The 15,598-nt window shown below is 39.4% G+C and overlaps 1 protein-coding gene across 2 annotated transcripts in view; it reads left to right on the forward strand.

The window, feature by feature from the left end:
• Positions 1-5,099: 5,099 nt before the first annotated feature.
• CDH7 (cadherin 7) overlaps positions 5,100-15,598 on the forward strand; it is a 129,979-nt gene continuing 119,480 nt past the window's right edge. Inside the window, exon 1 of one of the 2 annotated variants that reach the window (XM_031003575.3) lies at positions 5,100-6,445. The gene's annotated coding sequence lies outside the window, so the exon portion shown is untranslated. The remainder of the gene's footprint in view (positions 6,446-15,598) is intronic. The other variant, XM_004059526.5, reaches the window with a different exon arrangement.

The following is a 15,598-nucleotide window of genomic DNA, read 5'->3' on the forward strand; positions in this document are numbered from 1 at the left end:
AGATTCTATGGCTTATCACAAGTGAAAGACAGAGAAATGCTTAGCAGAAATTTGCATTATTTTTTTTCTCTCTTGAGGTTTTAGAAGGCTTTTACAGAACAACTATAATTCAAGAGACAGTGTGGGCCTAGCTGTATTATTTCTGACAATTTTGATTTGAGCTGCTTTTTAAAAATATTTTTTGTCCCAACTATTCTGAATCCAGAGATACATTCACACATCAGTGGTATCATGTGCTATTTTAAAAAGTAAGTGTTCCCCTGGTTTGACATTTGACACCAAATTGAAATCACATGTTTATCTGTTTGTTCTTCAGAAAGAAAATATTGAAATTTGACATGTAGTGGAGAAAATTAAACTCCTACTTTAAGACGTTAACCAATGACACACACCATCACAGATTTTCTCATGCCTGAAAAGAAGCCCTAAATATCTGTAGGAGACTGGAATAATAGTAGGAACAACTTCGTTTGCTGAGCACGGGGCTAAAATGGACTTTTACCCTTGCTTTCCAACCCCAATAGGTGTTCTTTCATTCTCATTCCTTTTCTGAAGGATTTTTCTAAGTGGTTCAGGGAAGGAGTAACTTACTTGCAAACTCCCAGCTGAAGCACCATCTCTGGCAGCACAGGCTGAAAGCTGCACATAATTCTTCCATGAGGATTTGCACTTATGTTCTCCCAGATTACATAATAAAGTTCCTTAGACCCCGTCAAATATCTTTGCCTTTGCCTTTTTTTTTTTTTTCAGATGGAGCCTCACTCTGTCACCCAGGCTGGAGTGCAATGGCGTGGTCTCTGCTCACTGCAACCTCTGCCTCTCAGGTGCAAGCGATTCTCCCACCTCAGCCTCCTGAGTAGCTGGGACTACAGGCACGTGCCACCACACCCGGCTAACTTTGTATTTTTAGTAGAGATGGGGTTTCTTTATATTGGCCAGGCTGGTCTTGAACTCCTGACCTTGTGATCTGCCCGCATCGGCCTCCCAAACTGCTGGGATTATAGGCCTGAGCCACTGCGCCCGGCCATCTTCGCATTTTCTAAATATTTCTGTGGCGTCTAAGCAGCTCCTTTATTCTATGAATATTTTAGGGTCTTTTAACTGAGTGGTATACTCTCCAGGTAAGTATTCATTTCTGTGCAAAACTGAATTTTTTGGATAGTGAAGGAGGAGACCTTGAGTATATCGTAAGAAGCAAAATTGTTGTATTACCTCAGATTTTGGATTTTTCTAGTTTGGTTACTCTACGAAGTGGCATGGTCATGAGTGATGCTGTTTGGGGGTTGACTCCATGACGCCAATCTGAGGTACCAACATCTTTCTTCTTTTAGTGATTATTTATGCTGCATTAGTGATGACTCTAGTCAAAAAATCTTTACATCTATTTATATTTTCTGACTATATCCAAGGAACTTTCATATAATTCCAGTGCCACAACTAGAGTCCAGGCCAAGGTTTTTCCCAGCAACTGGATTTCTAAAACGACTTCTTAAACATTTCTTTCACCTCAGGTCCAAGACTGACTTAACAAGGGGCTAGGGTGTTTCTTCTTCTAATGCAAATATGATCACCATTTTTCTTCATAACACTCCTCAATAAAGCCCCTTTTGTCCTCACAGCATATTCCAAACATTTTTCCTTCATTCAAGGTTTTTCATCATATGTCCCCTTTGTTGTACTCCCACATGTGACATTTTGTGCCCACCTCATCACGTGGTGTGTGGAGATGTACACACCTCTTTATTTTCAGAGCAGATTGAGAAGTTCCTGACGTTAAGAACTAAATCTTATTTATCTTTGTGTTCCCATGCCCCAGTTGAGGAATCATATAGCAGGGGTTCAGTAAATATGCACTAAATGGCTACCTTGAGCTAGAAGTCCTTACTTTCCAGAAGATGGAATCATGTTTAATTAGATGAACTAAATTGAAGGACATAGATACCCTCAGAAAAAATGTTAAGCATTAAATATAAATTTTTATTATTATTCACAGTTTATATTGGGAGAAACATTCACAAGAAATCATAAGTGGTCCCATGTTTTAAGACCTTTTGTGGCCTTATGGGGAGAGCCTCCTACCTTCTGCCACATCTCTGTTTTCCTACCTGAGGTTCTCCAGAATGTTTAGAACTGCTTAGTTCTCAAGGATTACATCTGTTCTCTTCTTAGCTACCAGATACCAGGCCTATGTCTTTGGCTTTAGAGTAAGATCATAATGGAATGACTATGAATAAAATCTGATCAGCAATCTCATCAGAAAGTACTTGCTTGCATCATATCTACTTTGGATGATAAAACACCTAAGAATATACTTTTCACACAAACAGAAACCGTGAAATAATTCTCCTACATTTTACTGATTCCTCCTTCTCCAAAATATAGTTTCAGAGCAGGTTAACTTTTCTTAATTTAATCAAGACAGTGAAAATAAATTGAAAAGAGGCTTTTTAAAGTAGGGTAGAAAAGGGAACAGTTATTCAAATAATGCTATATACAACACTAAAGACATAAAGCCTTCAACTGAGGGAATTTGAAAATATATACACACATATGAATAGAAATATTATAACATACATTTGAAATGTATAAGAAAACATGAAATTTTGTAAGTAAGACATTATGGCTTGCATTTGTAGTTTATGGAATCTTGAATAATTGACAGTGCCTTGGGATTCATCTACTACGGTTTTTTTATGCTGTTGTTGTTGCGTTTCTCAGAAAACTGGGTCTTCTAATCAAACCAGAAATTGTGAGAAAAAGAAACAAGAGGAGAAAGGACCTAATAAAACATGTGTTGACCCTAAACTTGACAACAGCTTAAGCCTGGCGAACTCTTATTTGCTGTTCTTGATGCTAGGCTTCCTCCTAAGATAAAATATAAACATCTTTCAGGGGCTGGAAGACCTGGAAAGATCTATTCCATATCTATTACTACAGCATAATCCATCTCCATTCTCCTCCCCTCCTGCAGTACATACACCCATCCCCTTCCTGCCGCAGACATTCCCCTTGTTTATTCTGCCTAGATCATTCTTCCCTCAGAGCTGCACAACGCTGACTCATTGTCATCATTACATTTCAGCCAATGTGCCATCTCCTCAGAAAGAGACCATCCCTTAGGTAAAAGGTGTCCCTTGGTTACTGTCTGTATTATTCCCAGTTCTTACCCTTGCTCTAGATTGTGTCTTTTGGTCAAGAAGAATCTAGACCTCCCTCTAAGATCAACAGCTGTTAGTGTGGGAACCAGGGCTAGAATTTTGGTTAACTGAAATTACTTCACCTGTTTTGGATTCTGTAGAGGTTATTGAGGAAATTTTTTAAAAGGAAGGCACATAGAATGGTTTAAGAAGAAAGCGTGCATTTGGAATCAACATTTATGTGGAGTCATAAGAAGAGAAAAAATATGAAAACTTGAGGAAAAATATCTTTTTCTTAAGGGGCCTCAAAACATTTTCCTTTTCTATGCAATGTCTTTTGACCCAAACAAGCCGGTAGATGGAAACAGTGCAGTTTCTGATTCCCAATCACAATATGACCTCCTATAGATGAACAACCCAGGCAATCCATGAGCAGTTTAAAAATAGCTTGGTATGGTCAGATTTGTGATAAATGCTAGATGGGATACAAACACTTCTTTATTCAAAAAATGCTTACTATGGGCCGAACATGTGCTGTGTCTTGGTGATATTGAATATTAATCACAGCCCTCCTGAAGCTTTTAGTTTAGAACAGTTATAAGAAAAAATCTCATCCCAGAAGTCAGTTCATAGGCAAAACAAGGCAAATATATGTAATGTTACCAGAAAAATCTGAAGTGAATCTAAAGATTGTACTACATGAGCCAGAATAATTGAGCATTTTAACACAGAAAAGTATTTCACAGAGCTCAAAGATGAAGCCAAGGTTTGACACCTGGCTACCAGGTGAATGATAGTGCCCCTGACAGAAAAGAACATACAGGGAAAATCCAAGCTAATATCTAAGAAAAGATACGGAGGTCTTTTCTAAGCATCTTGAATTTGGGTGATGGCTGACAGCTGAGTGGAAATGGACCAGGAAATGGTCATCCAAGCAGCCCTGGATCTGGGGAGCTTTGGGGTTGGAGTTAGAACTTTTAAAATGCATTAATGTTAGGTAAGCAACATAGGATGGTATCTGGAACTTAACAGGAGTCCATAATTGCTGTCAGAATTATTAGCATAGAATTCGGTTTTAAACATTGACTAAATTGAATGGGCGAGGTGGGGGAGGCATGGCGCCAGTTAAACGGCCAGGAGAGGCTGGACTGGGGACAGAAAAGTGTGCTTGACTGCACAAGAAATCAGAGATAATGGCACGGACAAGCCTAAGCCCATGTAACTGGTATCCGAAGAATTACTGCTAAGGTTAAGTAAGAATAAGTGCGTAAGAGAAAGAGGACACTTTCCATTGGTAGAGTGAGAAAAATGAAAGGAAGGTAGTTGGAAATGATCTCTTCCCCCTCCTAACCCCTATGACAGAACACCCAGTCATCAGATTAAAGCGAGCACCAGAGCAGGGGAAAACAAAGCGTGCTCAACTCCAGGGGCTGCACCGCGCTCTAAAGAAAAGACCAGATCCTCTTCCTTCTTTCCTTCCTTCCACACCTTGCAAGGGTCCTGTGTCCCGCACTACGAGTAAATCATACACTTTGGAAGTTTAGCATTAGAGATCCCAGCAGGGGAGAAAATTGTCTGCAAGTTTAAAAAAAAAAAAAAAAGTAGAACTAGGGCAGTCCGAGGAGATTGAAAGGGCAAAACTATCAAGCAAGAAAACTGTAAGTTCTGATTAGTTTTATGGCTTTGCCTTCATGCCTCAGGAGCTCAATTGATCACGGCTTTCACGACAGGCTAAGGTGGGTGTTGGAGGGGCAGCTTGAAAATACCCTCAAAACTCTCCTCCAGCTCCGTGCTTTCAGATGCAAATGCCTCACGGAGAGATGGATGGGCTGCAGCCCCTCCTACTTTCACCCCTCTTCTTTATTTTCCTGCGAAGGAATCCATCTGTACAGATCTGCCAGGCGGGAGGTGGAGGAGGGTGCGCGAGGGTGCGCGCGTGTGTGTGTGCGCGCGTGGCGGCTGAGCGGCTCCGTCTTCGCGTTCTTTTCCAGTAGCCCCCACCGGGTCTCCGGGAGGCGCGGAAGTCTCAGTGGCTCCCCGGGCCGGCCTCCGACGGCTCTGACAGCAGGCGCCCGCCGCCCACCATCGTCGCCCTCTTCCCCTCCCTCTTCGGCCCCGGCTGCGGCGCGCTCTCTCCTCCTCTCCTGCGCGCCCTCTCGCCCTCTCTCTGGCCGCGCGCTCCCGCTGGCTCCGGACCCTGCGTCTCAGCTGCCCCGGCGAGCCGCAGGGGCCCCTCGCAGTGAGCAGACGCAGCTGGCCCCCGGCGCCCGAGGCCGGGGCAGGGTCCCCGCGCACCGCGGAGTGGGCTGTGATTGGAGGAGGAGCCCGTGCCGGGCGGGCCCGAGCGGGTGTCGAGCCGGTGCCTCCAGTCTGCCCCGCGCGCGGAGCTGTGCGCACTGGGTCCCCAAGAGCCCGCGGGCGTCCGGCAGCCGAGCGCACGTTCTTTCGGATGCACACGCCCGGGTCCCTGGCGTACGACGCCGCGGGGAGGGCAGCGAGGCCCCAGGTGAGTGTGTCTGCCTGCGCGGGGCTGGGGAGGCGCCGCTGGGCAGATGTGCGCCCTTGCTGTGCGCCTTTGGAAGCAGGACTAATCAGTGAGCGGAGAGCGGGCGGGGATGTCCGTGCGGAGTTTCCCTTGGCGTCCCCAAGTTACTGCGTGTTGCAGTGAGATGTGGCTCTGCAAGGCAGGACAGGCTTGTGGACGGAGGCGGGGGCGTTTGGCCCGGAAAGCCGGTGTTGACAGACACCAGGTGCGACACGAGGAGTAGTAGTTGAGGGTAAGAGCAAATCCCGGCACTCTCCAGGTGCAGCGGCAAACATGGGCAGGCTGGAGCACTCTCCTCAAAGAGGAACACAAGCAGGCTCCTCCCTCAACCTCGGACTGATGGGGGCACAACTCCGCGCCGGCTGTGCCGCCGGGTTCTGCAGAGGTCTGAGGCTGGAAGGGGGTATGCGCCGCTGTGGGCAGGAGTCCTTTGAACCATCCGCTCTGGACACCTTTAACCTTTCGTGAAGGTGGAGCTCACCTCAGGGTGCTTTGCTTTTTTCCCCTGTAATTAGTATTCTGCTGATCTGGTTCATCTGCATCCTGCGTCCCCTCCGCCTGGCAGTACCTTAAGTGTGCGCTGGGAAAAGGGCGCCCTGCTTCTCTGAATGCATGGTGGACTTCTTCATGGGTGCACATGGTACACTGCTACTTGCTGGTATTCAACCTTCCAGTGTGGATTAATGAGCAAAGACCCGTTATTCTGTACCGCTTCACGTTTTAGATCGTTAACCCTACGGATTTCTTAAATGTCATAGTTCAGGTGAGTAAAGATTGGCAATGAGTTCACCCAGCACTGGGCAAATGGCAAACTATTGAGAAACCATCAAGGATTGGGTGTATCAAGGCTTTGGAGATCTGCAAATTGAACGAGGAATGTACTTATAACATCTTTTGCTTTGCAATAAATATCTTGTCTCTATTAGATCGTTTATTAAGTGAGACCTTTAAGTAAGACTTGTCCTCATAATTTCTGTAGCTACTAGACAGGTGTTCAGATCATTTTTCATAGAGAAGTAGATAAACATAACTTTATACAAAAAATAAGAGAAAAATGTAAGTGACTTGTTAATATATGGCCCCTGCCAAGTGACAAGTATGTATTTTTAAAAGCAGATAACACCTCACACAAAAAATGTGTATTTTAAGAGTTTAAGAGCAGTAGCAGTCTTTTTTTCTAAAGGAAAGTTTGCATAGGCACAATATCTAAATAGTTTTAAGAGAGTCTTTAGAAAGGCAAATTGTTATGGGAGAAAAGAGCTAAGAAAAAAATTAATTACATTTGAAGCTTTCAGTAACTCACCAAGAATTACTTCTTTCCTAAAGAACTACTTAGATTTTGGTTTACCTAGGATATTTTCTTGTTCTATATGTCAAGGGGAAATGCATGAAGAATCCTTTTCTTTATTTTTAAGGCTATTTGGAACAGTATGAATTAAAATGCAAAAGAATTGAGACAGGTAGGAAGACTGGCAACTTTGTGGAAGTCTTGCTTCTGTGTTAGTGTTTAATATGGAGTGGGATAGCAGAGCAATTAGGTAACATGCAACGTCAATAGTCTTATCTGGGAAAGCTAGTCGAGTCTGTCTGAGGAAAGAAAAATAAAGAAAACAATAATCAGTAGCACAGACCATCACCCTGCTAAAAGCTATTAAGGTTTGCAGCTTTAATAAAAGGGCATTGTGCACTTACAACGTTAGGTATTATTGTAATTAAGGGCTGCAAGAGGTCATTAGAATTGTGTTAACAATCACTTGACAGACTCACAACTCTTAAGTCTACTTTTATTGATTTAATAGCACAGAGCTTTTTCCTTTCTTATAAAAGGATAATTGTAAAGCATCTATATTACTGCAATTTACCCTTGAATTGACTCTAGTGTTTAGTGTCCAATGAAGAAGAGAGGGTGGAGAGCACGCGGAGTTGGCCACTGTTCAGCCTTCCTTGGCCTAAAAATCAAATGACTGTCTCTCCTGGGCACTGGTGTCTTTACTGGTTTCCCTGTTATTCAGCGTTTTGCTTTTTTGATGGCAAAGCTGATATAAACTCCTCAGAGTGTATACTGATATAAGGAAGTGAATATATTTTTGTGTTGAGCAAATACTTTTTTGTCAGATCTTTCAGAAATAGTTTATAAAATACTAAACTCACAAATTGTTCTGTGCTGTGGATATTTATTGCTGAATGATTACAATCTTCCTGGATTTCATAAGGTTTTACATTTATTGCATTAATAGCTTGTATCACATCACGGTTCTCTCTCTCTTACACACACACAAATGTCTTTTACTTGATTGGAAGTCTTCAAAGCCTTAGCTTAAATTGGAAGTTTCAGGAACTTCTAAAATAACTAACATGCATTAGTTGATTGCAAAGGGATTGAGATGGAAGCTTTTTCTTCCTTGGATGGAGGAATCAGATGCTACTTGGTGGGGTGATAAAGGGGAGCTGAGGACAAGGAAAGAAGACATGTGATCAGAGTCTTGTGTGTGACCATCTCCCCAGCGTCTGACAAGCAGAGCAGATCTAGCTGTAACCAGCAATACACGAGTGCCTCCTCTGGGGATTTGCTGGTTCTGCAGAAAGATACCCCTGCAAGCACTTCCCCCTTGTTTTTCTGCAAGTCTCACAGATAAAATTACCAGTGCAAATGAATATGCAGACATCTGTCCATATCTTCATTTCAGATTATAGTATAGATTTTCATTCTGGTAGAATCTCTTTTCTGCTATTTTGCAAAGTGTTTATTGAAACCTGCTGACTTTTATTGAAGTCACATAAATCACACGTGGCCCAAGGTAAATACAAGGGCAAATTAAAAATTATAGTTGATACAGCTAAGATTTCTTGTAAGAATAAATTATAAAAACTCTCTGAATATAATTTTACCATTTTATTACATAAATAACTCAGAAAGATTGTGCCTTGTTACTTTGTTTACTTTTTAATTTACGAATGTTTCTTCTAGTTAATTATAAACTCTTGTTTCCCCTTTTAAAAAATTCCTTTCACCCATGGCAGAGGTTGTGCTTAGTTGAAATTGAGTCTGTAATCCACTTTGAGAAGTTTTCTTTCTGTGTTTGATAACCAGATGCACACTACAGGCTGTGTGATTCATTTCCAGGGCCCCTGCCTGCATATTTAGGCCAGTTAACAGTAGGAGGTTGTGGTCTGTGGTTGTAATGTTATCTGGCCCAGGGAGCTAATGGATTTGATCAGTTTCTTTACATGAGAAGTCACATATCACAGAAAGTCCCTAGCCTCACTAATTAAAATGTAAAAAATTATACCTTTTAAGTACAAAAGAGAGAGCTCTTTCATCAGAATTAAAATTATCGAATGTGATGTTAAACTTTAAATGGTATACAGATGAAACAAATTAATGTTAGTATATTACTATACTAGAAACTGAAGATAGCAACATTAAGTTTAGGATGATTATAATGCGAATATCAGCAGCAAGCAGTCATCTCAAAATATAGGACTTATGTCACCAACCAAAAGGGTACAATAGGAATGATACTTATTTTGCCAAACAAAATGGCCCCATATATAGAGTTTATATCCTAATATACTGTCCTGAGTTGGTACCCTATTTCTACAATGTTCTCTGGGCTGTTGTTTAAATTTCAGTGGAAATAGTTAGCTACCTTGTGTCATAGTGTAGTAGGAAATTATTTTTGGATTCCAGAGTTGTTTAGAAGGGAAAAAGCAATTTTAAATTTGGATAGAGCTCACTCTTCATTTTTTTGTAAGATAGAAACATACAACCCTAGACAATAGGTTCCTTCACCCTTTGTTCTTAGTCAGCATTTTCTGCCCTTCTGAATGATAATGATGGTTACCATTACCTACTTAGAAAATTAAAACTTATGGTCGTATAAAAATTTAAGTACAGTCAAATCTACTTTGTTTGGCTTTTAGGAAAGGTGATAAGTTCCAAAGATCACACATTGCAAAAGCACTTACTACCAGAATGAGCAATTTTTAACAAATACTTTAAAATACTCATTACATACAGTTATGCAATGGATATTGGATCAGTACCTAGCTGTGTGACCTTGGGCATTTCACTGGGAATCTGTAGATTTCCACTTTGTTCAAAGTAAAGCAAGGGCTACTTTGGTTTTTCTAACGTCTATTGCAGCTCAAACATGTCATCAATCTGTGGTTCCACCACTTTGGGAATCTTCAAACTTAAGGAGCAGCAGAATTTGAAGATTTTAAAATGTTTTTCCTCTAACATGAACCCTAATGAAAACCAAACTATTACATTTTTCAGTATTGAAATGGCATCCTCTTTATTTATCTCTTAGACATTGTCCTGAATAGTGTGGCTGGTAATGTTGTGGTTCGAAATGAAGTGTGGCTTCAGCTCTGAAAACATTCTGTCCAGGACTATTTTCTCTCTAGTGTTGTATTTTGGCATCTGCTCAGTCATGACTAGGAGGGGATTAGAATATATTTTCCCCCTTTGGCATTCCCAAAAATGTATTAAGGGGTTCTACAATAAAAATAGGCAAAAGCAACAATGAATAAGTACTATCCTTTACACAAAGCAGACTACTCTAACTTTGTGGACTGGGATAAATCACAGGGAGGACCTCAGTGGTAACAGGTGACAGTGGCAGCTGTACTGGGGACACAAGAGCAAATGAAAGTCTTCAGAGAAGACAGTGGATGAATCAGGAGGCAGTCTCTTCATGGAATTTAAATAAAACCATTAAATATCCAAGGAATTCCTAAAAAGAAACAGACTTCTCCTAGACTATACAAAACAAACAAAAAAACAAAAACAAAACAAAACAAAAAAAACCAAAATCTAGTAAATAGAAGGTTCATCTTAAAACAATGGTAATATGTTTCATAGTTCCCTTGCTGTGGAATGGTGTCATTTCCACTTTTAAACATGTACATCTTTCACCCTACTTAAAGATTCATTAAAAACATGCTGCTGCCTAAATGTAGTTCAACCTTAAAGCAATCTTGGAAATGACAGTTTCCCCCCAATAGGTCAACAAGATTTTTTCTATTTTGTTGCTATTATTCCAACTGTGATTTCTTATACTATTATGTTTCATAGGTCAGCCAACAAAATGTCTCAGGGAATATCAGTTAATTCTGGAGGCGTTTGTCAGACAACCATTATGGATTTTTCTGATTCTTGTGGATTACTCTATTAAGTACACTGACAGTCCTCAAATGTCATTCCTACACTTGTTTTTCTAGAAAATGCAAATAATTGAATTTAGTCTTGGACTATCATTCTCCATCTAGTCATAAACTATACCAATTTTTAAAAGAGAGGCATAACTTCTTTAAATCAGCATTACCGATTGATAATAAGCTGTGTGTTAGTGTGTTATATATTAAGTCTATTTCAAAACAGTTTCAGAAGACCTGCATCTGAGGCAGACTCCAGACAGCAGAGAGCATGAGCAGCTGCTCCTTGCCTAGAATTTAGAGAAAGTTTGGTGGAATGTGGTCTTTAATTGTGATAAGCCATTGCTTATTTATATTGGACTGCAACAAACACATTCCAGTTCAACATTAAGTGCCACAAAACCAAAAATAGTCCTATATTTCCTTTTAGTATAGCTGATAGTTATATATCATAGCACATATTATTTCTAGAAAGCATACAGCACTGTGTACTTTTTAAAAAAGCAGAATAGAACGTATGAATTAATTGGCAGTTAGCCATGTTTTTAAAACTACTCTTGTGGTGATATGTTAGTGTGCAGTGGCTGCATATGATGTATACTTGTTATGTTTTTAGCATGTTGACTTTGAGTGGAACAGGTTTTGGAAGACTTGCAATTTTGCTGATTAGTAATTGATATGCTAATGCATAACAGTTTTTTTTTTTTTTGCATGAAAGGACCTTTAGTCATTGTTTGTAAGTTTGAAAACACCATTTGATTAAGAGCACGATAGTCACTTGATCTGTTAAAAGTGGTTTCCTAGAGATGTCAAGTGGAGTAGAAATTCCAAGAAAACTTCATAGTAATGAATTTGTTTTGGTAAAATAACATTAGCTGTTAAAGTTAAGTGGATAATAAACAGTCTACTTGGGACTAATACACTGCCACTTAGTTTAACAAAAATAATTGGAACAAAATGGTAGCATGATCAAGTGATTTCATATCAAATGACGTTGATTTAGTAAATACTGCTTAAGGGATTTTTACCTCTTGTTTTTTCTTTTTGCTTCAGTCCGTTCAAAATATATTTTTCAGTGCTTTATTTTATATTCTGATGATTAAGATCTGTTATGCTTATCACAGTACTACTTGTGATTTTCATGTATTTCAGTTTGTAAAACATGGAAAAATATTATAAATTGTTTTTCAAAATACAAGTTTTAGCCTTAAAATATCAAACAAAAACATTTTAAATCTTCCTCAATTTTTTTTCCGTTTCAGATTAATCATTTATCCAGTAGCCATCACTACTACTCCCTGAGACATCTGTGATTTACCTCTGTGCCCTTCTCTCCTCAGATATAACCTGTTCTTGTTTTTCTCTTCAGAAATGTTCCAATGTCCAAAAGTTTGTACAGATCTGTAGACATTCCTTCAACTGTATATCCATATATATATATTTTTTTTTTCTGCACTTTTTAAAGAACTAGTAATAGTGAAGAGGTCAGCTCTCCAAACCACATGCATGGATGCAGAGTACTCATTTTTTTCTGACGTGAATCTTGTTTTTAACTCCTGTATATGAAACTCAGATAGGAAAGGAGGTGGAAGATAGAAGATAAACAACATAGACTTCTAAAGAGGGATGCAGTGTTTTTGCTTTAGGCACAGATTTGTGAGGCAATATTTAATCCATTGTGAAAAGTCAACAGTTTGTTACTGACTCTGTACTCAAGTTCATTTAAGTGTAATAAAAGTTATTGTGGTATCTTTCTACATGTTGATATTTGTAAGAAGATAAAAAGCCTTATAAAGAGGTTATACAGTGTGTGAGAAAAATCTCAAGTTTAAGTTTGGATTACTTCTGGTTGACAACCACAAAGAACTACAGGCTTTTTAAAATAATGCTTCAGAGCCCTTATTTCTTTCATGATACCCAGCTCAGGACAGAATGAAACCAGTTGAACTGCTATACTCGCCTTTCTCTTGAAAATGAGATTTGATTGAAAAAGAAGGCAAACATTTGTGAAAGACTGATAAGGAAAGGTGGCACCTGACCTGAGGCCGTGCGACTCTTCCCCTGCTATAGAGGGCATATGTTCCTGGGAGAGTTGGTTACTGCCAAAAATACTGGGGAACACGTGAAACATCCTCACTTCAGATCACAATGGTTCACACACTGTTTTCTGATTTTCCAAGTGCATTCCACAAAGAGTATGACAGAGACACTTATCTCAAAAAAGAAAATTTCGTCCTCTGATAATATACACAATGCCAGTTAAATATCCTTGTGTACTCTGATAGAACTTGGATCAAGGTAAAGACAGTTCAGCTCAAGAGGTTGGCAAATACTTCAAATACTGCAGAGAAATATAATGGAATTTTCTTGAAAGTGATTGTGACTTATAAACATGGTTGACTTACCAAGGAATTTGTATCTTGACTTGTTATACGGTTAACTTTTCATATTAAAAAATGAGGTTGATCATAATGAAAATGAGCATTGTGTAAATGGTTTCTGAATGTCAATTATGTGCCTACTTCAGTCTTAGATACTACAGATACGATAGGGTAGATCTCCTTCTTCATCAAGGTTTGTGTTTATACTAGCTGCTTTTAAAAACCCTTGATTAAAATGAGTTGCACAATTATCAAGTATCTTCCCTTCACAGACATTGTTTCAATGACTTTAATGTAACCCATGCCATGTTCTGTAACTCCCTTCTTTTATATGTTCTAGCTAATTTGATAAATCTCCAGTCTTGTTGAATGGAAGAGAAATAATCTTCAAGAGCAAGAAGAGTACATTAAACAGCTCTTCTTAAAGTGAATGTTGCATTTTATAAGCAAGTCAAATGTTTATTTTACATTCCTATAACTTCCTTAAATTTCTCTGCCCATTATCTTTTTTTTTTTTTTCTTTTTTCTTTTGGAGACGGAATCTCGCTGTCACCCAGGCTAGAGTGCAGTGGTGCCGTCTCGGCTCCCTGAAACCTCCACCTCCCGAGTTTAAGCGATTCTCCTGCCTCAGCCCCCCAAGTAGCTGGGATTACAGGTGTGTGGTACCATGCCCGGCTAATTTTTTTTTTTTTTTTTAATTTTTAGTAGAGACAGGGTTTCACCATGTTAGCCAGGATGGTCTCGATCTCCTGACCTTGTGATTTTCCTGACTCGGCCTCCCGAAGTGCTAGGATTACAGGCATGAGCCACCACACCCGGCCCCCATTATCTTTTATTATTAACAATGTGTATTTTATCACAGCTTTAAAAGAGCTAACAAAATCAATTTTATATAATTGTCAAAAAGTAGAAAAGTAAGACCTGAAAAAAGAAATAGACTTTATAAGATAATTGAGTTCAGCTCCTTCATTTTGCAAATGTGGAAAATAAAATCCCGGAGCAATCCAAGGTCGTACAAAGTGGTGGAGCTTGTAGGACAATGAGTCCTGTGCTCTTATCCCTAGTCCAGACTGTGTGCTTTGTTCCTCATCAGTAAACACCTAGTGAACTAAAATAAATTTCTCCAGCTCTGATATTTGTGTTTGATTTCTAAAAAATTACAGAAGGCATGCCTTTAAGAAATAAAGAATTATACATATATATATAGTACTTTGGCGCCTTTGTATTCATCTTGATTTTTTGATTTATGACCATATGGTTCTCTGGAACCAACTACAACTATCAAAATGCTTCCACTTGGTGTAAGAGTTGTCTAAAACATTTGAATATAGATAACATTCCAATGAAAACTAACATCAACCCATAAACTAATTTTAACATAGCCAGTTTCAAACTAAAAAATATGATAATAATCCCAAGAACTTTTTAAAAATACATTTTTGATTGCCAGGCACTATTTTTATCATCTCATGATTTGCTCATTTAATCCTATGGAGTAGATGCCATTATTATCATCTTTGTTTTATAGATGAGAGACTTAAGGTTTTATCTCTGGAACTTCTTAGAATTTAACTTATTCAAGATTACGTAGTTAAGACATGACTGACCCAGAATTTGAATATTTATCCGACGCAGACACCAACAGTCTTTACCGGTAACTAACTCCTCAAGTATTGAATTCCAAAAGCTCATTTGCTATTTAGGTTTTTAGAAGTTGGATGTATTGTCGCTCTCTGAAACAATGTTACCACATCCCCTCAATCCATAAAGTAGCCTAAATGGTATAATTTTGCTCTATTGCATCTAAAAACTATATTATCAGGAGCCAAAGTGTTTATGTCATTGTCTTTAAGAGAGAATTCATTCTCTTGAGAAGGGAGAGTGGTGAAACTGGAACTGTTCTATGGCCACAGACCTCACATGCTTGTCTCAGCCACCTGACCAGATCTCTAAACCATCCCTCCCCATCCCCAGGAGACTGGTTTACCACTATATGAAGGAAGAAGCTACATGACTTTGCCCCTTCCCATACTGTCAGCCATTCCTACTGAAGACCACTCTTCACGATTCTCATCTCATCACTGGACTAATCCCTACACTAGTGCACCATGTCCAGATCAAGTTTAAGCACGTCCCTGCCTTTTTAAACTGTAGGAAGCACGCCTTTCAGGTGGGTTAGTCAGACCTACCTACAATAAACTTCCAACTTAATTAAGGGGCCTACATTGGAACATCAAGGCATGATCCCAAGTTACTTGTTCTTTATAAGTCAAAAGCTAGAACAACTGGCCCTCTAGGGTGGTTTCTAAATGGAATAAATTTATTTTTGATCCTTGGATAGGGTATCTGGATTTGGGGAGATTGTGTTCTCT

The sequence above is a fragment of the Gorilla gorilla genome, chromosome 17, assembly GCF_029281585.2.
Source record: "Gorilla gorilla gorilla isolate KB3781 chromosome 17, NHGRI_mGorGor1-v2.1_pri, whole genome shotgun sequence".
NCBI lineage: Eukaryota > Metazoa > Chordata > Mammalia > Primates > Hominidae > Gorilla > Gorilla gorilla.